The sequence below is a fragment of the Mangifera indica genome, chromosome 5 (genome assembly GCF_011075055.1).
Source record: "Mangifera indica cultivar Alphonso chromosome 5, CATAS_Mindica_2.1, whole genome shotgun sequence".
Taxonomy (NCBI): domain Eukaryota; kingdom Viridiplantae; phylum Streptophyta; class Magnoliopsida; order Sapindales; family Anacardiaceae; genus Mangifera; species Mangifera indica.
In genome coordinates, this window is record NC_058141.1 from 5056479 (window position 1) to 5082345 (window position 25867).

The 25867-nt window shown below is 31.3% G+C and overlaps 1 pseudogene; it reads left to right on the top strand.

Annotated features, from left to right (window-relative positions):
• Positions 1–989: 989 nt before the first annotated feature.
• On the top strand, positions 990–21581 carry LOC123215517 (annotated as a pseudogene).
• The last annotated feature ends 4286 nt before the right edge of the window (positions 21582–25867 follow it).

A 25867-nucleotide genomic window follows, 5' to 3' on the forward strand; every position in this document is an offset into this window, starting at 1 on the left:
CACATATATTTCCATAAGCATAAGTCAGTTACATATGTTGATTTGAGTCACATTTTCTAATAGAGGCCTTGGGGGGAATGGTGACACTGATGCATTAAAGTTAGCCTTATTGTATTATCTTCACATAGGCTTATTAAGGAGTGATTTGGGGAAAATAATCTCTCAAAAGATATTACAATTGGTTGATCATCTTGATGGATTCAATGCATACCCATGGGGAGTACGGTGTGGTAGATGACATATTGATCGGTCTGCGATAATATCTTTCAATTTTGTATGGATTTTGGCCCTATAAAGTACAAGGAGAACCTTATGAAACAGTATGAAATCATGGGGTTCCCATTAGCTTTCCAAGTAATTGTATCATTTATTAATTTAAAAAAATTGAAATTAAAATAGAAAAGATTTAATACGATTATAATTTTTTGGAGTAACAGATTTAAGTTGAAATTACAGTTTTGGATATACAAGATGCTAGACACATCACATCGATGGGTGGGTATCACGTTAGTTTCAAGATCTACACATATGTTGAGATACCATACAAAAGCATCCCGAGAAAGGATGTTATCCCAACTATCTTTATTGGAGGTGTAGGAAGTAATAATTTATTATTGATTAAAATATGAATAAGTTATAACAAAGTTTACCTAAACAAAATTTGTCGGATGATGTTAATTTCTCGCTAGTTTTAACGCTGGTTGAGAAAATCATAGACTGGTATGACAAAATCATTCGATATACGAGAATGTTAGATAAACAGTCTTCTTCATCGACATTCTCCTTATCCCCATTAAAATAAGCATCATCTGCTCTCCTAACATTACTTTTTCGATCGTTGCTTTGACTCATATAAGGCTTTTGTTCAGTGTCCTATCATCGAGCCTACTCCTATCACCGAGCTAACTCCTTTTAGTGCCTCTGTTATGACCCTTGCCATCAAGTACATATCACTGGAGCCTCTTATTGTGCCTTTAGCTATTTAGAGCATGTCAGATGATCCATATGTCACTGGACAAGATTTCTCTATTCGTTACTTTGATGTTGTATTGGCTTGATAAAGTAATCTCATTTTGGATCAGATGACTCATATGGATGACACGATCTTATCTTTGCACATATACTATCGTGAAAGTAAAAAAGTTAATGATATACACGTTAATTAAATATGCAAACATGTAAACCCTATAATAATTGTATATGTTGTTATAGTCTTCTCATGACAATGATGATGGACCTTTGGGGAGTCCTCTATTCACATCTCCACCTACAGTCAAGGTGAGTGCTAAACTATTAGATTATCTTGGAAATGATATTTCAAAAATACTTTGATTATCTATTAACTCGTGATTATTAATATTGTTACAGCTTTGGTTTTTTTATGATGAGCCATTGAGAGAGGATCCTATATTGACTTTTGATGTTGGTGATGCAAAATCATCGAATGAGGTTTCCCCATTAACACATTCTTTGATAGTTTAGGTAAGTATAACCTCGTCTATATATGTTATATCTAAATTCAACATTCAATTTTCAATTCCTTGTTAACTCATTAATGTCAACATTATGATAGTGTCCTATGGTTGATAAGTTAACATCGAAGGGAGATCCCATATTGCAATCTATTTTGACAGTAGAGGTATGTACAACATCAATTGTATACATTGTAATATTTGTTAAACACTTTGATTAACCAATATAAAATATTAATATTGTTACAGGATGTTAGCGATGATGGACCACCCTAAGAGGATTCCTTATTATGACATTCTTTGATAGTTTAGGTAAGTATAACATCGTCTATATATGTTATGTCTGAAATCAACATTTGATTCTTGATTCCTTGTTAACTCATTAATATTGACATTGTGATAGTGCCCTGGGGTTGATAAGGCTACATCGAAAGGGGTTCCCATATTGACATCTATTTCAACAGTAGAGGTACGTATAACATCGACTATATATATTGCAATATTTGTTAAACACTTTGATTAATCAATGTAAAATATTAATATTGTTACATGATGTTGGTGATGATGGATTATCCCATAATGATTCTCCATTATCACCTTCTTTGATGGTTGAGGTAAATAGTTTAATTAACTAATATAAAATGTTAATATTGTCAATCATAAACGGTCATTTACTTTTTATCTGTAGTTATAATAAGATATCTGGTTGTTCTATCTCAACACCCCAAGCAAGGGTAAAACGTCGATTGATATTGCATCTTAGGATGGCAAGTTGATTAGCATTATTGCTTAAGGGGACGATATGGTTCAAATCTTAACACAAGGGGAGATAGTATAGGTATACAAATTTCATTAAGGTTTTCATTATATCTTGTACCTAATAATGAAAAGTATATTATTTATTTACTATTTTTATGTGTTTAACACCAATTGGTCTAGAAATTAGATATAGTTAACTTGACCTCTCTTGAAAATTCCTTGGCCATGACTCCTGCTTTACATAAGCTATTGAAATAGATTTGAAAATCTCACAAGTTAATATAATTTTAAATGACATATTATTTGTTTTTATATAGTATTTTTGCATACTTTGTGATCGACTTGTCAATAAATGACCGCTTATTCAAAGTCTATATACAAATTCATTGAAACCAAGGATCCAACAGGTGAGGCTGGTTGTGCAATTATCGAGGATTGAATGCGAGAAAATTTTTAAGAAATAGTATGATGAATCTGACCTCTTCGAGAAAAGAGAGGTGTATGACATAAGGATGATAACCAAAATTCCCTTTTAGGGTACAGTGATGGACACATCCGGATGGTTGTTCGATAAGATGAGTGCATTTGGTCAATTAATTTAGTTTTTTAATATAGAATGCCGGTAAGATGCATGATCATATTATATTATTTGTTTTTACAATGTGTGGATTCTTTTTTGGGATTATTATGTCAGCGATAACATGACATTATAGATGAGGTTCGTCAGACCTAGACGAAAATTCTAGCTTGCTTTGTTACACATCTCTCTTACGAGTATGTCGTGTGGATGATTTATCAGTATAATTACAAGTTCCTTCCACTTTTCACATGAGCAGTCGATGCGAATTATCCCTCTAACTTACATTTACTTTACAAGACCTTAATTAATTAAGGTCTAATAAATGTATTTTGTTAATGTGTGTAAGTTTTAATCTCAATAAACTTCGACAATCCACATTTGGTGGCAGGCATCCTAGATTTTAAAGAGTGGAAGATCACACTTTATGACTCGATATAGAGTTTTACTACTGACTTATAGTTGTTAGTATGAGAATATTGAGGTATATGTCAATGATACCATATTTGCTAGCTATGATGTCATTTTGGTATCATGTAGGACGAATTCCATAGGATGATCTATTTGCATTGCATAGAGTGGTAGATATACTAGAGCAGATGCCCTTATTAGGTGATTGGGATGTGTTTATGTTACATTACATCGAGTGCCTGACACTTGGCTGACATTTATCCTTTAAGGTCGAGGACTCTTTATACCTATGTACGGGTTTAGCTATATAGTTATTTTTTCAAGATATTGATTGACCTTTATGGTATATGCAATTGTATATTTATATATGTTTATTCATTTATATGTTTTATGCGTTAGTATGTTTATATGTTTGTGTATGTACTTATATGCGTTTGTTCTTTATATATTTACTATAATCGAATAGTCAAGTCAACAAAAAATGACAAAAAATGGATATATGTACTTAACATTGACATATATAAAAATTAGAATCACAAATTTTATAGATACATTAACAAGTACAATCACAAGTTTGATAGATATAATTAAAAAGCACATCACAAACTTTATATATAAAGTAAAAAGTATAATCACAAATTTTATATCTAAATAAACAAGTACAATCACAAGTATAGTTATCTTTAGCCTTTCTTTTTAGTTGTTGAACTTGATGGTAAGAATCTAGGTATCAGAACAAGACTCTTGCAATTTTGTCTCATATGCCCAAGTTTCTGACATCGACTACAAATTTATTGTTTAATAACCTTACCATATCTCGTGCGACGACGACAGACAAATGGTGGATGGATAACGCGTGCCTCCTCTGCATGTAACCGCTTTGATTAATCCTTTAATGGAGTAACAACATCTATGTAAATTGCATGGTAAAAGGTAGCATTATAGTAAGTATGCCCTTATTGAACACAAACAGTGAGCTTTATATATCTTGCTACAATGATGGTATACATGCAAGGAATCTATGATAGTTAAACATGTCTGCTCTACCAGGCCATATTGGCCATTACCTAAAACCTCGTATCGTTGAGATGTAATAGGACACACCTCCAAGTTTGAAGACTTTTACACATATTTGATAATCTTCTCCTCTACCTAAGGTGTTATCGGGTTGGTGCAAACATCTTCAAATCATATAAGTATCAACACATATCGTAAGTAATTAAGTATAAGTATACATAAACACATTTATAACATGTTATATTATTGAATATGTACTTACTTGCATGATTTCTCTTTTCATAAAACCATCATTGTAATGTACCTCTATTGAACTCGACGTACATAGTAATGGGCAAACCTCGAGCATGTCTGACAAGTGCATTGAATGACTTAGTGATATTGGTAGTCATTATATTGTATCTATGACCTGGGAAATACGCTCTTGCCTATTGATCATAACCTACTTCACATAGGTATGCTGTTGCATCCAGGTACATACGAGACAATGACTTTATTTTCTCTCAAAATCATACTTTGTATATGCCTTAGCTATTTTCCAATACATCCATGTGACTTTTGCATTCTTTTTGTATTTAGATTACATGTTACAGTGAAGGTGATGACAACAATAGCCATGGTGCACCCTTGGGAAGATTTCAACTATTGCAAAAAAGATACTGACATGTCGATCTGAAGTTATTGCTAAATGAAATACCTCACCTAAAAAATCCTTTAACTTTGTTAAAAACTAATATCATGTGTCATGATCTTCCTTGGGACTAATGCCAAAAACCAATGGGTATATTTGATTATTACCACACAATGTAATAATGATAAATAATTGGCCCAGATATCTACCTTTTTAAGAGGACAACATCAATACAGATTATTGGACGAATATGTTGTTGGAATACACATATACTATAACCTAATGCCATGTAAAAGTATTTAAATTGTTCCTGCTTATCCATTAGTATATGTGGCACAGACCCCTGATTATAACATACTAAATTGTAACTATTCCCTGATAGCAACATAAACGACTCTTTTGGTGTGCCCCTCAATGATTAAAGTATCCAATGTCTCGTCTGCCATGCTTATGCATATAATATATCAGTTTTATATTGATTGATGATCAACCAATATAAATCTTGTCCTCAAAATTTGCCTTAAAGCTCAGGCCCCTGCTTGTCTATGATGAGGCAATATCTAATCTCTAGGATATATGTGTTGGCTATCCAAATGATGTCATTTGAAACTGCCACTTTCTTTCACCCTGTTTGGCCATGCATGCCAATTACATTGTTGATTACGACATTTAACCTGCCATTTGATTGTGTATGACTTGTGCATTTTAAACTGATATCCTTTATTAAGAACATCTCACCCTTTGATCTATGTTACACTTTTCACTCACCATTTGGATTAATTCCAGAAATGTCATGTGCTTTAGAATTTTAATCAATTTCCTATTACCTCTAACAAATTTTATTAAGTTGTCATCCCCTTCTATACATTCTCTCTATTTAATTGAAGCATATCTCACCATTTATGAAAGTATACAAATATAATCGACATAAATAACATGGCCAAAAATACTATTTAAAGATTTGTGTTACATTATTTTATTAATAAGTTAGAGTTTCGTGATTTTATTTTTATTGCATGATTATACCTATTCCATAATTCTACTACATATTGTGACTATTAATATATATTTTGAATAATTTGATACTAATTTTTAAAAATATCACTTTACCCTTATATTATCAAATATTATTTTACCCCCAAATATTATCTAATATTTCTAACACTCTTTATTGTAATTTATCATTTCACCCTTTACTATTATAATCACAAAATTCCTCATATAATTTTTTATTATTTTAATTTTTACACACAACTCTAAGTTATTATGTAACACACCACATATAATTGCATTTTCAATAAAAGTAATAACAATTGAAGTTAGAATACGTATAAATACCTTGATATCACGAACTTTTTTCTTCTTGCTCGAAATCAAGATCACAAACTTTTTCTCTCTCTTGAAATCTCTCTTTGATAATGAGTTTAATTATATATGTTAATAGATAAAGAAAAAAACATAATTTATATAAAATAAAAGAACGGTAGTTTTGATACTTTTTTAAATATTTAAGGTATTTTCATTTAACTCTTTTAAAATTTGTGTATTTTCATTTAAACCACAAAATTATGGGTAAATTCGTGGGTAATTTAATTAATTTCCCTTTTTATAATCATAATAACAATAATTCTATAAACAATTTTATGTGTACCTACTTTGACTACATAAATAGATACATATTTATGTATATCATTATATGATTGAGAGTTATTTTATCTTTAATTCAAAATCATCAAATCATATAATGATTTATTTTAAATATGTATATATTTATATTTAAAATAAATGCATATAGTTTTATGATAATACTAATAATAAGAAGATTGATTATGATGATAATAATAATAGTAATAAGTGATTTCCTTAGTTCATTGAATGCAAATAATCATTATTATTATTATTATTTTTAAAGATAGAGCCCATGCTCCTATACAAAGAATTTTCCTATGTGGCTAATAAGTAGACACAGTGATTTATAAATAAGCTTATTTAGGTAAGTGATTTTATGGCGATCAAATGACTCAAATTGATAATTAGTCCTCACTAATATATATATAGGTCAAAGGACCATTTCCCTAAGGTTTGGTGAAAAAACAAAAATACATTCGTAAAAGCATAAAAATCCAAATACTTATCTAAGGTTCAGTCCATTTCTATGTATCCAATAATTTTTTATTGAGATTAAGGATAAAAAATCATTTTATTAGTAATATTAAAATAAATAAAATTAGATTTCATTTTCCCCCTTATTTGAAAAATTAACAATTTTTTTCAAGATTAAATTTTAAAAAATTCACTTTTCTCCTAAGGTTTGATATCTTAAAATTCTACCATCTCTTCCAGTGAACGACAACTTTCCTCTTTAGCATTTTTCTCCTGAATGACAAAACCTTTGTATGGATGATGCTTCGTCATGTCTAGGTTTAGGTGAAGTTTCCATTCGTTATCCTTAGGAGAAGAGAGAGACAACGACAAAGATGGTGGTGAGGTTTAGGTTGGAAATTGATAGTCACCAATGGCTAGAAAGGTGAAGAATAAAATCTAGGAATTTGAAAGGGAAGTCACTTTTCAAAGTTGAGGTCTAAGGTGAAATGTTAATTTTTAAAATTTGAGAGAAAATAAGATAAAATTATATGTTTTTTAATATTATTGTTAAAATAACGGTTTTACCCTTATATTTAATGACAATTTTATTGGAAGTTTAGAGATGGGTGGGTGTTTGGATTTTTGAACTCTCTTGGGTGTGTTTTTATTTTTTCACCAAACCTTAGGTGGGAAATAGTCTTTTGGCCATATATATATTTAACAAATTTAATCTTAATGATATAATAAGCTTTAAAATCCATTCATTTTCGTTTTCATTTTATTAATTTTTAACTTGTAATTCTTGCATAAATCTAAATTTTCGAAATCATTGAAACATTTTTTATTTTAAACAATTCTTTGTTGTTTGAAAACATACTAAGGGTGTGTTTGATTTGGGGAGTATTTTATTTCCAAAATTAGAAAATTACCTTAAAAATAAATTATCTTGAGGATTATTAAGTATAAATTATTACTATATTTGATAATAAAAGAAGATTGCCATAGAATACTAGTGGGTATGTACAAACTATGTAGACAATTTAAAAAAAAGTTATAAATTTTTTTTCAAAACTTCTATAGGTACAAAGCGACTTTTGCATCGTGTGTGTGTATGCATATATATATATATATATATATATATATATATATATATATATATATATATATATATATATATATATATATATATATATATATATATATGTATGTATATATATGTATATGTATATATATGTATGTATGTATGTATATAATGAATTAAAGACCACATAGTAGGGCCTTGCAACTGTATGTATATATATACAAAGTTTCTTATGAAAATATGAGGAGAAGAAATAGCCCTAGCCACCAAGGTGGAAAAAGGGTTGGCGTACATTATGTGCATTGCTTCTTATAGGAATAAAAGAGAGGCTCATATTATATGTGCCTTGAAACCTAGTTGCCTTGATGAATTTCTCTTTTCCCTTTGTTGTGACTTTCATCAAGAATTAAATGAATCATATTCAAGATTCTAACAAAATTTGACCATGGTTTTAACCTCCACTTTGGTTCATGCTCCGTGTGGTTACCTAGGTTCAGACTTACATTTGGTTATGAAACAACTTCTTAATCTATATCAATTAATGGAATTCAAAGGAACTACCTATACAGGTATAGTATATAACACCTTATGAGTGTAAATAACATATTTGTGAATTAATTATTCTACAAGGTTGATCTAAAAGACGTTTTTGCGGTATCCTTCTTTATTAACTAAAATTTTTAATTGTCATTCCGCTACCTAAAGGCTGTGAATTCCCTATAAGAACACCATATTTATAAGGTCTAAGATATTGTTGGGGCATTGATCAACCCAAAGAGTATAACCATAAACTCATGATCCCCATATCTTATTCTACAGGTTGTCTTTTATATGTCTCTCTTAGTTATTTGAACTTGATAAAATCCTAACCTTAAGTCGATTTTAGAGAAGACTAAGGCACTATTGAGTTGGTCAAATAGGTTATCTATCCTCGGGAATAGGCATTTGTTCTTTATTATGACTTTTTGTTTTCTGCTGACAATCGATGCATATCCTTATTGATCCATCTTTTTTCTTCAATTATAGGATCAATATAGCCCATGGTAAGTGGCTTGGCCTGATAAAGCCACAATCTAGCAACTTGGCAGTTGTTTCTTTAACTCTTGAAACTTTGTTGGGACCATTCTATATAATGCCTTATAGATTGGCCTTGTCCTAAGGGAACTCCACTTCTCTTTCTAGTGTTAACCTTGGGAGACTATCAAGGAAAACATCTAAAAGTCTTGCACCACTAGAGTATCTTTTACAACTAGGGTTACCCATTTGATTTACTTACTATTTACGTAAAATACCTCATACAACCCTTACTTAACATCTTTTGGCTTTGACACTAGTGATCATTAAGTCGAGTATTTGACTTTTTCCAAAAAATAATTTTAATACCTACAAATTCATCCAAGGTTATTATTGTCTTTTAGCTTTAAGTATGGCTAAACATGTTAGATTATATTGTATGTGAAATCAAGCTTGCACGAATGTGTGGAAAGGCCACATGCCCTGTGTCTGATGAAAGGGTAAAATAGTCATTTTTCATAAAAAAGTGAAATTAGTTAAGTGTGGATGATATGTACACCCATGGCACACACTTATGTATAAATGGGTACATGCCAATGCATGGTTAGTGCATTTGAATTTTGGATGAAGATATATTTCGTGGGGATTTCAAAATGTGTCATTAATGGTAAATGACATGAACGCCCATGTGTGAATAGTATATGCTTGTGTATCGTGATTTTTATTGAAAAAAACCTAGACACATTTTGGCTAAGGCATTCATTCGAATTTTCGAAAAAAATAATAAAAGCTTATGAGAAAGCATAGTGGAAGTTAGAAGACATGAAAGATTTTTGTTGGGAGCTATTTTTGCCATGTGAAGATTAGTATGTTGGCGATAGAAAGGTAAATACAGTGGCCTTTGTATTTCATAGAATTCTTTTAACTAAATTGATGTTATTATGATTATATGTGATTGGGGAATTTATTGTACAGTATTGTGATAGCATGATTGTTGTTGATGTTAATTATTTAATTGTGTTTAAAACTATTTGATATAAAGTTATGTTCATATGTTGTGATGGTTTGCTGAAGTATAAGCACTAGTAGTTTTGTTATAGTGATATTTTGTGGATTTGTAATATGTTAGAAGAGCTTCTTGGGTGATTAGTTGGGGCCAGAACCTCTAGTTATATATTCATATATTCGACTACAACTCAGGAGTTCAATTTATGATAGGTTTAGCCTTTGACTTGATATAATGAAATAGCCATGATTTTTACAAAACTTGTAAGATGATGTGTTGGAATATATATAGAATCATTAGATGATTGAATGGTGTGTGTTAAGAAGCTTGGAGTTAGATTATGTTAGCCAAGAATCATTGTTCAATCGAAAATTGCAAGCTACTGAAATGTAATACACAATCATGTAAGAGGGAGGTACACGCCCATGTGTATTTAGGCAAAATTATCCCCATGTTAGGTTGAAGCCATAAGTGTATAGCTTTTGGAGTAGATACACACGACTATGTATCCTACCCAAATTGCATACCTTAGTGTGTGATATTCTTGTCGTGTAGGTGCAATGGTACACCCTTAGTGTATGGAAGGTGCACCTCGATGTATAATTGAGAAAAATGAGAATAAATGAGTGTAAGTGGGTAATACATTGATAAGATTATGGAAATGACTAATGTACCCTTATAAAGGAAGAATGAGAGGAAATATGGATTATGGCCCTAATGAAGGCATTATAAGAAGAAAAATGGATAAGTTTGTCGAATTATATAAAAGATGGCATGAAGGGTTAATATGGGTGTGCTCGACTATGTGAACAATAACACAACCCTGAATAGAGTGGTTTCAAGTAAAAAATACTTGCAATGTACCAAGAAATTCTTACCACCAAGTTATGAGAGCTGTGTGTTTGACTAAGTTTATTATAGCATGGATTCATTACCAAGCTATGTGCATTGTGACTTGTCACCAAGAAGGTGTAGTATGACATATCATCAAGTTGTGTATAATATGATGTATCATCGAGCTGTGTGTAGTGTGATTGCGCCACTAAGCTATATGCGGTGTAGTAGTGAAAGCAATAAGGTTAGTTTGTGTAATCATCAATGTGACCTCAACTCTAAGCCTGACTAGCAAGTGTACAGGGTATACCATATAGCTGACATCAAAGATGTCACGAGCTTTAACTAGACATCAGAGACATCATTATACATCGTTGGTTATGAGTCATCGAGGATGACACTAATTATGAAATTAGGCATAAGGTGTTGAGTAAATCAGATGGGCATCAAGGATGTTGGGGGAAAAAAATCTAAAACACCACAATGAAGGCAAATATGAGACACTTGAGGAATATTATTGGATAATGTGCAATATGTTTATTTACTTATTGAGTTTATTTCACTCATTATGTTCCTTTGTGGTTTTGTAAGTAGGTTTGAGAAGCAACATGGTTGCAGTGAAGGAGTTAACTCGAGGTAGTGAATAAGGTAGGGGCATTTTGGTTATTTTTTTGTTGGATCATATTTATGTATTTGAGTTTATTTGTGATATTTGTGTACTTTATGTTATTATTTAGATTTTAGACATTAGGATTGGTATTTTATTTAATTTGATTTATTTCACTTTTGGGATTGTAAAAGAGAATTATTTATCACGTATGTTTGTTATCTCTGTTGCAAATTTAAGTGAGGAAAGTTCAAGTTAACACATCTTTTCGGATACCTATTCTAGGTAAGGGTATATATCTAGAGAGGGGTGTTACAAGAAACTATCTCTATTATTTAAACTGAACTAAACTTTCTTCCTTTTGTAGTACATTTCTATCCCATATTTGCTCAATAAATCCATGTTGAGTATTATATCAAAATGTGGCATAACCATCACTATTAGGTCTATAACCAAGTTTCAACCATTTAAAGGAAATATCTCTTCTAACAACATATGATTGTCATAAACCTTGTCTCCATTAGACATCTCTTATGAGCCTCTTAGATCTCCTCATCCTGAAATAAAACTTAACTCATGTAAATGTATTACTTATCTTGCTATAGATTAAAATTTACTTACAATAATAGACATGCAAAAGCAATCAACGTTCCATAAAGGCTCACTTGTTTTTGGTAAGTAATTAATTAGAGAGTTTCACAAGTATGACAAAAGCTTAAACCTAGGACTTTTCTCTAGAAGTTATAATACTCTATCAGTTTTGATAACCCCTATTGCATGAGGGGTTATATTACTTAACCTATTTATGCACTTTTTAGACACACTTAACTTAACACCTTTTTGAGTTCCATGATCATGCTTTGATACTAATAAATGTAACACCCTTCTCTAGATAAATACCTTTACATAAAATATGACTCGAAGAAACATACATGACTTAACAACTTAATGAATACAATATAATATGAGCATGCAATAAAAATTATCAACTCATTTAATTACCCTTAAAAAAAAAAAAAAAACACTTTTAACTCATTTGCATGCCAAAAGGTGAAAATAAAAATTCTTTAATCCAAATAATAGTCATAGTTATACCCTTAAACATAAATCCACGATTCAATGTCATAATCCAAAACATAATAATAATAACCATATTTATAATGTGCATACATACCATAACTCTTAGCCTTATGCAACAAATTGAGTTGAACAACTGACTCCCCTATATGCCTCACTACTCGCTTTTACCAACAATACTATAAAAAATAACACATGAGTGGAAAACATTTAGTAAGTAGGTGACCTCTCGACACCTAAAAACTTAGTTTTTGTGTCTATTTTCGACAAATAAAGATATTTATGTTTTTTTGCTGGTTGTATTACAACTATCAACTTAAATAATATTCTTTAAGGAACAACTGAATTGCATAATGGTCTATATATTCTAAAGTTGGATAATGAAATTTTCAATGTACAAACAATTAAACGATTGAAATTGATTAATCTAAATATGACATATCTGTGGTATTGCAGGTTAAGCCATATAGGGCCAAAACGTATATCAAGACTTCTTGAACAAAAAGCCTTGCAATTATTTGACTTCTAGTCATATGATGAATGTGAATCATGCCTATTAGGTAAGATGGCCAAACCACCCTTCACTAGACATAGTGAAAGAATGATTAAACTATTTAGGATTATTCACAACGATGTGCATAGGCCCATAATAGTACATCGTAGAAATGGAAAGCCTACTTCGTCATATTTATTGATGACTTCAGTAGATATGGTTATTTGTTTTTGATGAAACAAATAGTCTAAATTTTTCGATAAATTCAAAGAATTCAAGAATGAAGTAGAAAAACAACTTAGAAAATAAATTAAAATCCTCCGAAGTTATCAATGGGGTGAATACCTGTGTGTTGAATTTAGACAATACTTGAAGGAATATGAGATAGTATCTCAACTCACTCTTCTTGATACTCTACAACAAAATAGTGTATCTGAATGGAGAAATAGGACCTTGATAGAAATGTTTAGGTCTATGATAAGTTTCATTGATTTACTATGCTTTATAAGGTCATGCCCTAGAAATTATTGCCTTTACATTAAACCGTGTTCTATTTAAATTTGTTAATAACACTCTACACAAGTTGTAGACTAGGTGAAACCCCAATCTAGATTACTTGAGGATTAGGCATATGAAACTTATGTCAAAAAATTGACTTTGTATAAGCTAAGCACTAAGTCTAAAAAGTATGTCTTTATGGGGTACTCGAAGGTCATTAAGGGATATTGCTTCTACCACCCAAAGGAGTACAAGGTCTTTGTTACTCGTACGAGTGTGTTATTTAAGAAAGAATTTGTTCTCAAGAGAACTAGTGGGAGAATAGTGGAGCTCGATGAAGTTCTTATACCACAAGATACCATAATGTTAGATAGGATAATGTGCTATCATAAATGGTTGATCATGACAAGGAAGTTCTTCCAGGTTAGGTGGAACAACCTTAAAGCACACAAAAGTTATATACATTTACATGAATGCATCATGAGCCAGAGAGATTTTGTTTTCTCCTTACTTAGCACGATGATGTATTGGTCATCAATCATAACGAACCTAAGGCCTACGATGAGGCTATTTCAAGCACAGATTTTGATAAATGGTTAGATGCCATGAAATCTACAATAGACTTCATGTACCAAAACCAAGAATAGAATCTGGTATACGCACTTAAAGAGGCAAAACCTATAAGGTACAAATGGGTTTTTAAAAAGAAAAATAACATAGAAGTTAACGTGTATGCGTATAAAGCACAACTAGTTACCAAGGGTTTCAGTCATAAATATGGCATCAACTATGATGAAACCTTTTCACTGGTTGTTATGCTTAAGTCTATTAGGATTATGCTTGTTATAATTGTCTATTATGGTTGTAAAATCTTTCAAATAGATGTCAAGACTGCTTTCTTGAGATGTTTCTATGGTGTAACTCGATGGTTTTAGTTCTTGTTGGATAGACAGATAAAGTATACAAGCTAGAACGGTCGATTTATGGACTTAAACAAGCTTTGAGAAGCTAGAATATTCATTTTGATGAAGCTATTCATGAGTTAGGATTCATCAAGAATGAAGATGAACTGTTCATGTACAAGAAAGTTAGTGGGAGTGTGATTGCATTTCTGGTATTATATGTCGATGACATCTTAATTATTGAAAATGACTTACCCAACTTGTAATCAATGAAGGGTTGATTTTCCAAGTATTTCTCTATGAATGACTTAGGAGAAGCAGTTTACATTCTTGGGATTAAAATTTACCAAGATAGAGAACGTAGACTATTGGGACTATGTCAAAACATGTACATAGACAAGGTATTGACTAGATTCAATATGAAAGAATCCGAGAAAGGATTTTTTCCTATGTCCTATGGTGTATAGCTTTCAAAAGAGATGTGTCTATGTACACAATTTAAGATAGATAAGATGAATAAGGTCTCATATTCTTTGGCTATAGGATCAATTATGTATGTCATGCTATGTACGAGGATTGATATCTATTACAAATGCTTAACACGTATAAGACATTCTAAAATAGTGGATGGATGTCAAGAACATCCTAAAATACCTGAGAAAGACTAAAGATGCATTCTTGGTTTATAGATGGGAATTTGAACCACTATAAAAGGTTATAGTGATGTCAGTTTCTAAACTGATCGAGATGATTACAAATCCTAATAAGGGTTTGTGTTTTATTTGAATAGTGGTTTAGTTAGCTTGAAAAACTCCAAGAAAAATATAATGGCTGATTCTACAAGAGAAGTTGATTACATTACCTTTTTAGAAGTGGTAAAAGAGGTTATATAGATCAAGAAGTTCATTACTAAACTTGGAGTGGCTCTGAATATCATCAAGTTGATTAAGCTCCATTGTGACAATAATTGAGTGATTGCTTAGGCAAAAGAATCACGATCTCATCAAAGGACAAAAGATATACTCAAATGATATCACTTGATCTGAGAGATTATATAATGAGGCGACATACAAATAGCAAGGATTGATACAGATGACAATTTGGCTGACTTATTGACAAAGTTTTTATCGTAGTAGCAGTATGATAGGCATATAGCGGAGCTCGATATTAGATATATAACCAATTGATTATAGTATAAGTGAGAGATTATTAGGGTAAGTGCCCTAGAACCAATTGAATATAATATTTGTGAATATAATTTTATATTAATAATTAATAAAAGATTTATTATTTTTCAATTCATATATTGTCTATTTATGTGATCGTGCGAATAACATTCTCTTAGAATGGTATAACTGTGATGAGGGGATCAGATGACTGATCGTGGAAACCTTACATACACTTTTAGTGGCTATTTTATAAACTTTCGTAATCTTGACATTACAATGAACAAGGGCATGTGTAATGATAATGAGATTATCATAGTGTTGAGCGACCTTACCCAAAATGGTTATAGTTCTCACGTATTAAAGCTATTGTAAACAGCTTGGTGCAACACATGTGTGCACGTTATAGATTTGTTCATTAGTCTAACTCGACCAGAGGATATCTATATGGATGGTTGCTCCAATGTTTACGAAATAAATCCTCTGAACACCATAGGTGCATGTGATCCTTTGACTTAAGGTTTCTAGACCATCTCATGTAAGAATTGATATGGTTTGAGTTATCCAATGTGCTACTATAATTGGGATAACTATCAATAGAGTAATCAACCATATTGTGAGATACATGAAGGTTATGGTTGATCAATAAAGAACTTGTTACTCCTAAGAATATAGAAAGATATCTCATATGAGAATAGTGAATAACAACCATGACAACTTAAATTAATGACCATAGTGGGATAAGGCTATAACCTAATTCATGTTAGTCGTTGATGTATATGAGCTCATACCGAAGAACTACTGAGATAAACACTTTTTTATGTCTTAACCTTGAGAGATTTTGGTTGCCAAAAGGATTGAATTGCATGTAACTTTGATATTTTTAAAGCTTAAAAGATGTATGTTGACACTCTATTGTCCGGGTGGTCATGATGTTTTGTTAGAGGCCAATTTTAGTTTGCATCTAAATTTAACTTGAATTCAAATACCATCAGTTCGATAGAGAGCTTATAGGTCACACACATATAGGGTTTAATTCAAGCCCAAAGACGAGAATTATTTGGTGATAATCCCGAAGTTTAGGGAAGAACAAAACCGGTTAACCATTCTTTGACAAAGTCAAACTTGTTCTACATGGTGCCACCTAGCACCATGTAGTATAAATAATGCATGGCACAATTGGACAAAATATTGTCTAGTTGTGCAAGACATAAAATCATGTCATGTGGCACAATTTATGTGCCGCATGTGCATGGTTTGAAACATGTCAGCTGTGCATTTGTGTTGAGGGTGCTGAGTTCAGATGAAATCCTTGCTACACTCGAACACCTATGCAAATAAAAGCATTCGTCAAAGTTACAACATATATAACACTTACATAGCAGAAACCCTAGCCGCAACCTTCTACTTGGATTGCCTCTTACGTGTTCATGTTATGCGTGGATACTAAGCACCACCTCTCGAGGGTTGGATAACGTTCAATCTCAAGCCACGTGAAAATTTGGAAGAGCCACTAACGCGGGTATAAATCAAAAACACCCTAATAGTGTTTTGCATATTTATGATTATATGTTCTAAAATGGGTATCCTAATTAGGGTTTTTGGAATTTTTTTAATTTTTTAATTCTACTACATTGTTGGTTATCAATGCCCTAAAAACCCTACAGATGATACCAACTGTTCTAACTAGATGTCCAGACCATTCCTACAACATTTTTAAAAGAAATTGTCTTTGTCAAAAATCAAGAACTATAATCTCAACTCTAATAGTCCAATTTCAATCTCAGTCTCATTTTGCCTATAAATTAAGCAAGTTTCAAGTTAAAAAGGGCTAGAAAATTTTTTTTGTTAATTCTTGGTTAAATTTCTTCATTGCTGATTCATCGTTTTCTCACAATAAACCCAAACTCAAATCCTTGACAGAAATCATTGTGCTTTAATTATACTTCCAACCTTTGTAAGACATTATATACTGAAACCAGTGTATTCAAAACACTAGTGGGTGAAATCCTTATGAAACTACTTGTAACGAAATTTTCAAAGTGATAGTGGAACTCGACAGTTTGCTTGGAGAAGTAGATAGAAGAGGATTGCAAGAGAAAACTCCGAACCATCATAAATTGAGCTCTTTTAAACTCTACTCTTTTATTTGAACATTTGGTTATTGATTGATTGATTGTATTAATTGTGTGCATTAAATTTTTAAAGAACTTATTCATCCCACCCTCTAGGTTCATTTATCCATTCAAAAGGGTTTTTGAGTTCCCAATTTCCAACTGACTCAATTTTACCCACAAGTTTTGTCATTGAAATTTGTCAATTGTTATATGACATCTCTTCATTGTTGACGTGATTTTTGGATAGCAAATGATGTAGGAAATTTATATCTATAAGTAGTGGATTAAAATATGAAGAGATGATGATGTTATATACTATTGTGTAATTATAAGTAGATGAAAAATAGACAAAGAAATAAAACACAAAAACTTTAACCTAGTTTGGTACAATAGTTAGAATGCCTGTAATTATAGTGTAATTATTGATTAATGTATATTACAACAAAATTATTATGATAATTTAGTGTTTAGTATGGACTCTCTTGTACAAGGTTTTTCAATAACCTTTCCTTTTGCATGTTTTTGCTGATTCTAGAGGGAAAATGCATTCAACCAAACAAATTAGGATTGCAAATCCCTTTTTTAGATTACAATGGATAGGTTCATATTTTAATTTGTTTAAAAAAATATTACATGCATTGAAAACATCATACGAAGAGTTCTCGAATATGAAAATATTTGTAAAAGGATTTAAATAGATTTTGCTTTTGATGAGAGTGCAATTGTTATTTTGAAATGAAGAGATGTTCATTTTACTTGTCAGGCATGAGGCAAAATTTTTTAACCATAGCTAGAACATCATATACTTATTCCGAGATGTAATCAAGTGGAATTCTTACTAGTTATACGGCAAATTAGTCATAAAGCTCATGTAGTATATGATGCATGTCACCCAATCAACATTCCAAAGTTAACATGAGATGAATAAATTGAATACGCACTCATATTCCATTTTTGGGGGATGGTTGCGGGTGGTTATCCCATGATGATAATACACGAGTAGAAGTTTTGACAAACTTTAGGTTTAAAGTTATTATGTCTTGAGAATTATTTCTGCCAAACAAAAGAATCATGATAGGCTAATTTTAAGCTACAAAAACCTTAATAAAATAACATTGATATTTATAATTTTATAAAAGCTGAATAACATTTTGACCCCCAACCGGAAATTATCCTTCGTGATAGATTGGGGGTCATAATATCATTTTGGTCTATTTATGAAATAAAAGAAGCGGAGGATAAGTAACAAGATCCCACAACGGTAGGAAAGAGTTTAAAGAAAGGAAGAACGTGTGAGAAGAAAGTAAAAGAAAAAGATGAAATTTGAATTGTGCCGTCCAAGCATGTTTTTCTCTCACAACATGCTTTACATGCAACACCAGCAAAAATTAAATCATTTCTATTGCCATTATTTAGCCGCCCAGGACCGAACCCCACATCCATTTCTTGTTTAGAAGTGACGCCGATTTTTCCATACGCCCGAGAAATAATTTTTCATTTTTACTTTGCCCTCCTCTGGCCGTTGACTGAATCTGCTTCTGCTTCTCTTTAGTTCTTTTTTTTTTTTTCCAACACAAATTTTTACATGAATATAGGGGTTAATACAATCCAGTTCAAATTATAAAATTAAATCGAACTATTTAAAAATAATAATTTTGTTTTATTTGGTTTAAAATTTTTCAAATTGTTTTATTCTATTTAGATTATGGTTTGAATAAATTTTAAATCGAATTAAACTATAAATTGGATTTATTTTATATATATATATATATATAAAACTATGTTTGAAGTTTTTTTTCATATTTATTTTATTATTTTCTTTAAATATATATTACAAATATATTTCATATTTATTTTATTTATTTTATATATTTATATTATATTTTAGAATATTATGATTCAATTAATTATACTAAATTATTTATATATATATATATATATATATATATATATAATTTTAAATGGTTTATATCATGATAGTTGAATAGTATATCGTATTATACGTTTTTTAAAATATAAAATAATAAAATATTTAAAAATAATAATTAATACATCATTATTTTAAAAAATATCACAAACACTCATAATATTTGAAAATTTTTTATAAATACCAATATTACATCATCATTTTCTTTAAAAGAATATATCGATTCATATCAGTAATACGTATTAATTCGATATACCTTATGATACGTATAGTTTTCTACTTGTATCGTATCATATCATATTATATTAATAACTATGATTCAAACTATAATCCAAACTAAAACATATTGTATTTTTTTCGTTTGGATTAATTTAGTTTGATTTGAAACCCATAATAGTCTGGTTTGATTTAAAAATTTATCAAACTATTTTTTAAAGCTTAATTTGAAAAAACTTTCAAACTGTATCAAAGTAAATGATACACACCCTGACATAAATACAACCACTTTGCTTCATTCTGCTTGACAAAATCATCAGCGGTGGTAGTGAGAGTGAGGTTCACTTCATGGCTTTTACTACCTCTAATTCTCTTAGTTGGGTTTTTCAAAGCCTCGGAGTTTTCAATGCAGACATGTCTTTAGGTTATTTACTATTTACTTTTATTATTTTTTCTAAATTTCTCTTGCTTTTTAGTGTTCTTGTTCTTTTATAATTTACTTCATGGACATGGTGTGTCTGCAGTTACGGATGAAGGTGCTTTATTCTTCTTTCCTCTTCATCACGCTCACAGTGATTTCTCAACGGGGTATTTGGAAGATGCATTGGTTGAATTCAGTGAGCATCCCAAAAGAAGAAAATTGTTTTTGTATAGTGATGACAATGAAACCAATGACTCAATGGACTTCAAAAAGGTACGCTCTTATCCCAATTCCTCATATTCGATTTCTAATATGGTCAAGGCTCATAGTTTTGATAATTTTAACAGTCCTGCTTGATTAATAACTCAAGATTTAATTGGGGCCTCCCTCAGTCTGAGAATTATAGTAATTGCATGAGCCGAATAACTAGCATTAACGGAACTTCAGGTATATATATATTTATTACATCTTTTTATCATATGTTTTTTAAGAAGAGTTAATTATTTCTTCTACATATATAAAAATCATTTTGATCATGTTATTGATTGCTCCATGTTGTTGACCCATTTTAAGGGTATTAGCAGCTTCAGATTTTCTTGCTTTATTTTCACGGTGTCGTTGACCGAATTCAGTCCATCAACATTTTTTTAATTAATTTATACTTTTTTGTTGCAGATGAACTGATGAGTACAATAATTGGAATCAGTAACGAGGAAGCCAACATGATCCCAGAAATCAAAACACAGAGGAGATAAGTAAATCACCCATTGAAGCTCTTGACACATCATCATCCTCCTACAAAAACTCAGTCAAAACGAAGTCGCTTTTTGATCATAGAGACACCCCATTTTCCACTGTACCTTCTTTTGGCGGTGGTGATGACAAGAGAATTAAGAAAAGAGTTATAACTAGAGTGGTGTATCCATTAGCTTTGGTGAAGCCAGGAGGGACAGAAGGTGATGTTACTTTAAATGATATTAACGAGAGGATTTTGATGCCGCCAACAAGGCCAGTGAGGCACCCGGTTGGGGATTTTGCCTGTCGGCCATACGTATCTGCTGACGGTACTGGCCTTTCTGGGAAAGCTGTGGTGGCCCTTACAAGAATCCATACTCAAGGAAGAGGCACAATCACCATCATTAGAACCAAAGGTTAATTAATTAATTAGCACTGGTTAATTTATGATTAAGCATGTATTGCTGTAATATATATATATATACACAAATTAAAGAAGAGTCTGTATGTAACGATATGGATCACTGCTTTTCCAGATTATAATAGCTTACAACTTTTTTCATTGTGGAAACTGCTTTAAGTTGTTCACTGTGAACTCAAACACTGATGAAGTGGGTAGAATAAAAAAGAAGGAAAGTAACAAAGAAAAATGTTAAAGATAACAAAGGGTAAAGGGAAGAAGAAGATTAAAGAAAGTGATATTCTAGAATAAAGGTTCCAAACTGGAAAATCAATTAAAATAGGCACGAAATTATCTGTCTAAACCTTTTTTTGGCAAATTTTAAGTAATTTCACTTTTATAGGCAAATTTAATTTTTATTCTAATAATACCCTTCACTTTATTTCTTCATATTCATAGTAGTTTTTACTAAACAATCTTCTTTTTCTCCTGTATTATCATACTGAGTATACAGATTAATTTTTATGTAATTGTTGATATTTACAGATTGAAAACAAATTAATTTCTAATGTAAAGGTTGACATTTACATATCTTAACGAAAAAATTAACATAATTACACAGAGTGCATGTGGGTGCAACTCTTCCTGACATGTTTCATTCGAAATTTAATTAATTTTAAACAAATCACATTTCACTTGCTTGAATTGATTGATTAGAAAAAATGGTAGGAGTGATATTCATGTTTGAATTTGGTGGGCAATGGTGCTGCGAAGGCGGTAATAATTTAAAATATATTGGCGGAGTTCAAACATTATTTTCAGTCAATAGAAAAATCAATTATGATGGATTTGCAAAAAGGGTATGTTCTTATTTGGGTATCGATTAAAGTTATAATAAGATAAAAATTTATATGCCAAATCCAATAGAGTTTAGTGATTTGTCATATTTATTAAAAGATGACTGTGATATTCGAATGATGATGTAACTATCTAGGTCACACAAAAGGTCTCTCTTATTTTTTGAAGTGGTGATGTAGCAAATTGAATTTTGAGCTAATTATGAACAACAACATCCAAAACCAAAATCAAAATTCATTCACTGAAGTTCGCTCTGTGGATAACATATATACACAATCGAAAAATGTACCCGAAAGTAGCAGGGTAAATATAAACTATGATCATGATGATATTGAGAATGGTATTGGTTGAAATCCTTTAACTTAAGATTGGGCACATGGTGAACAAGGGCCCAAAACTGATATAGGGTACACTCGAAGGATGTTATCAAATGAATGATTTACCAACAAATGATTTTCACTTCCATGAAGAAGATGAATATCGTGGTTGTGATGATGATGGTGGTAGTGATTATAATGATGACAATGATATTAGTGTTGTTGAAGTAGGTGATAATGTTGTTAATGATATAGGGGTTGGTCCATCAGGGATAGTGCATGAAAGTTCAGTTGACGTTGCTCCAATGCATCATGGTTCCAGTCCATTTTTTGGTGGTCTAGAGCTTTATAGAGACGTAGAAAATAAAGGAATTGAAATTCACGCAGTTGCACCACCAGATGGTAGATTTAAAGTGAAAGATCAATTTGCTTTTAAACAAGATTTAATAGATACATTATATAGCGATGCATTGGAAAATGGTCATCAATTCAAGGTTTCAAGTTCAAATAAAAAGATATGAGATATAAAGTGTGTACATCAACAATGAAAATGGAAAGTAGGAGGGGTGAAGTTAAGTAACAGCGATATTTCTGTGTTGTGAAAGTTAGGAACACACACTTGTCCTTGGGATGTCATAAGACCTCATCATTGACAAGCAGGCAAAAGGGCATTTGAAAAAATATTACAGATATTGTTTACTGCAAGTGACTGTGTGTACAGGCTGAAAGATATCATAACGGATATGGCGGATAGGTATTGAATTGATATTTCTTATGCACAAGCTTGAAGTGAAAAGAATTGGGGTTTGAATGAGATAAGAGGTTCACTAGAGGAGTTATTTAGACTATTACCAACATTTTGTTATAACCTTGAACAATGAAACCCTGATACTATTATACAAATAACACTGATGTAAATAACTGGTTTCAATTTGTCTTTATGGCTTTAGGATGCTCTATTAGAGCATTTTGTGATTATTGATGTTTTGTTATTTGCATTGATAGGGCATTCTTGAAAGGTCAATATTGAGGTACACTTTTTACTGTAGTAGGCAAGGATGGAAGCAATCAAATTATCCATTAGTATTTGGTGTTAAAAGAAAAGAGGAAATGATAACTTGGATCTTGTTCATCCGAGCATTACATAAGTGTATTGGGGACCTCCCAGATTTACCAATTATCTCATATAGGCACCACGTTATCACTCATTACGTGAAAAAAGTGTTTTCGAATGTACACCATGGTTGGTGTAACCATCATATAAAGGGAAATATGCGTAGTTGGTGCAAGCAAACAAAACATATAGAAGGATTATTTTGGAGAACGACAAAAGTGTATCAAATAGAAAATTTTAAAGAGGCTTTACTGATGGTTAAAGCTGAAAATCTTATTGCAACAACTTATTTGGAAGGTATTGACTATCAACGGTGGGCTCATGCTCACTTTCTGACCTCCGATATAATATTATAACCACAAATATTGTTAGGTCATTTAATGCTTTGGCATGACATGCACGTAAGTTGCCAGTGATGATGCTCCTTCAATTTCTCTGTTTAACCTTATAGAAATGGTTTTATACTCATTATAATATGGCGGGTATGATCAGTTTTGTACGAATTCATAAATTACTAATATTTCAGTGTTTGTTTGATCATGTAGATACTTGTACTCATCCTTTGACTCCGTGGACTGAACATATTCGAAAATCAACTAATATGATAGTCAAACCAATAGCCATTGATAGATATAAAATGCATGGTCCAGGCAAACCAATTACTAAATTTGATCTTGCAATAAAAAAGTATACCTATAAGAAATTTCAACTATCACAAATAGCATGCACACACATTGCAATAATTACCAAATTTTAAAACCTCTCAAATTGTTATCCATAGGTGAACAAGTACTACTTAATCGAATATTAGAAAGTATTTTATAAGGAGAGTATAGAACCATTAGGAGATCCATCTAAATAGGTGTAACTTGAAGAAATATGTATATTTCATTCACCACAGATGGAACGTCAATGTTCTAGCCATCTTTCAGAGCACAATAGGAGACCATCTCAAAGGAAAAAAGTATGTCAAGTTGAATGCAATCGATGTCATTAAAAAGGTCATATACGATTGGTTTGTATAAATCCATTACATTAGAATACTACATTTTTATAAGGTGTCAGTTCCTCAAGAAGAATATAATTTCAAATAATGTAAATCAGATATTAAATTAAAAGAGATTACTAACTTAAATGTTAAATTAAGTGATATATTTTATTTGTTGAAGAGGTATAAGCGGATGCAAAGAGGTGTGAACAAGTGCAAAGAGGTGCATGTGGGTACGAAGAGGTGTGTATAGGTATGAAGAGGTGTGAGTGGGTGCGATCAGGTGCAAATAGGTGTGAGTGGGTGTGAAAAGAGGTGAAGAGATGTGTGCGAGTGTAAAGAAGTGCATGAGGGTGTTTCAGTGTGACCAAAATACCTTTCTTCTTTGGCAACGATGAAGCAATACAATAAATTCAAGAAAATAAATCACATTATAATCCAAACTAATACTTTAAACCAATAAAATAAATCAGAACCTATCAACATCCAAAAGGAGTCACACTTTATTCCAAACATCTAATGAAAATTGCATAATCGAAACCCTAAAACCCATTCCAAATATCTCTAACTTTATTCTATGTTAACAATGTAAAAGGAAACACTTACCTTAAACAACTCAAATGTCATTGTTGTAGTGTTCGCCGACGTCTGTTTGCTGATGTGAATTGATGGTGGGTAATTTTGGTTTTGTTTGAAAATGCTTGGTTGTTTTACTTTTTGTTCATTGTTTGTTTGGTTTGGATATCATGGGCTAAATGCTGCTTTACATTTTCACACTCGCTCATACTGCATGCACTCTTTTGCACCTATGTGCACCTTTTTGTACCCACGCGCACCCTTTCACAAAAAAACACCCTTTTACACCCGCATGCACCCTTTCACACTTGTGCACACCCTTTCATGAAAACGTGCACCCTTATGCACCTGTACACACCTTTTAACATCGTGCACCCTTTCATACCCACACACACTCTGTGTAGTTATATTCATTATTTCATTAAGATATGTAAATATCAAACTTTACATTAGAAATTAATCTGTTTTCAATTCGTAAATATCAACAATTACACAAAAATTAATCTAAAATTAATTTGTATACTCAACATGATGATACAGGAGAAAAAAAAGATTGTTCAGTAAAAAC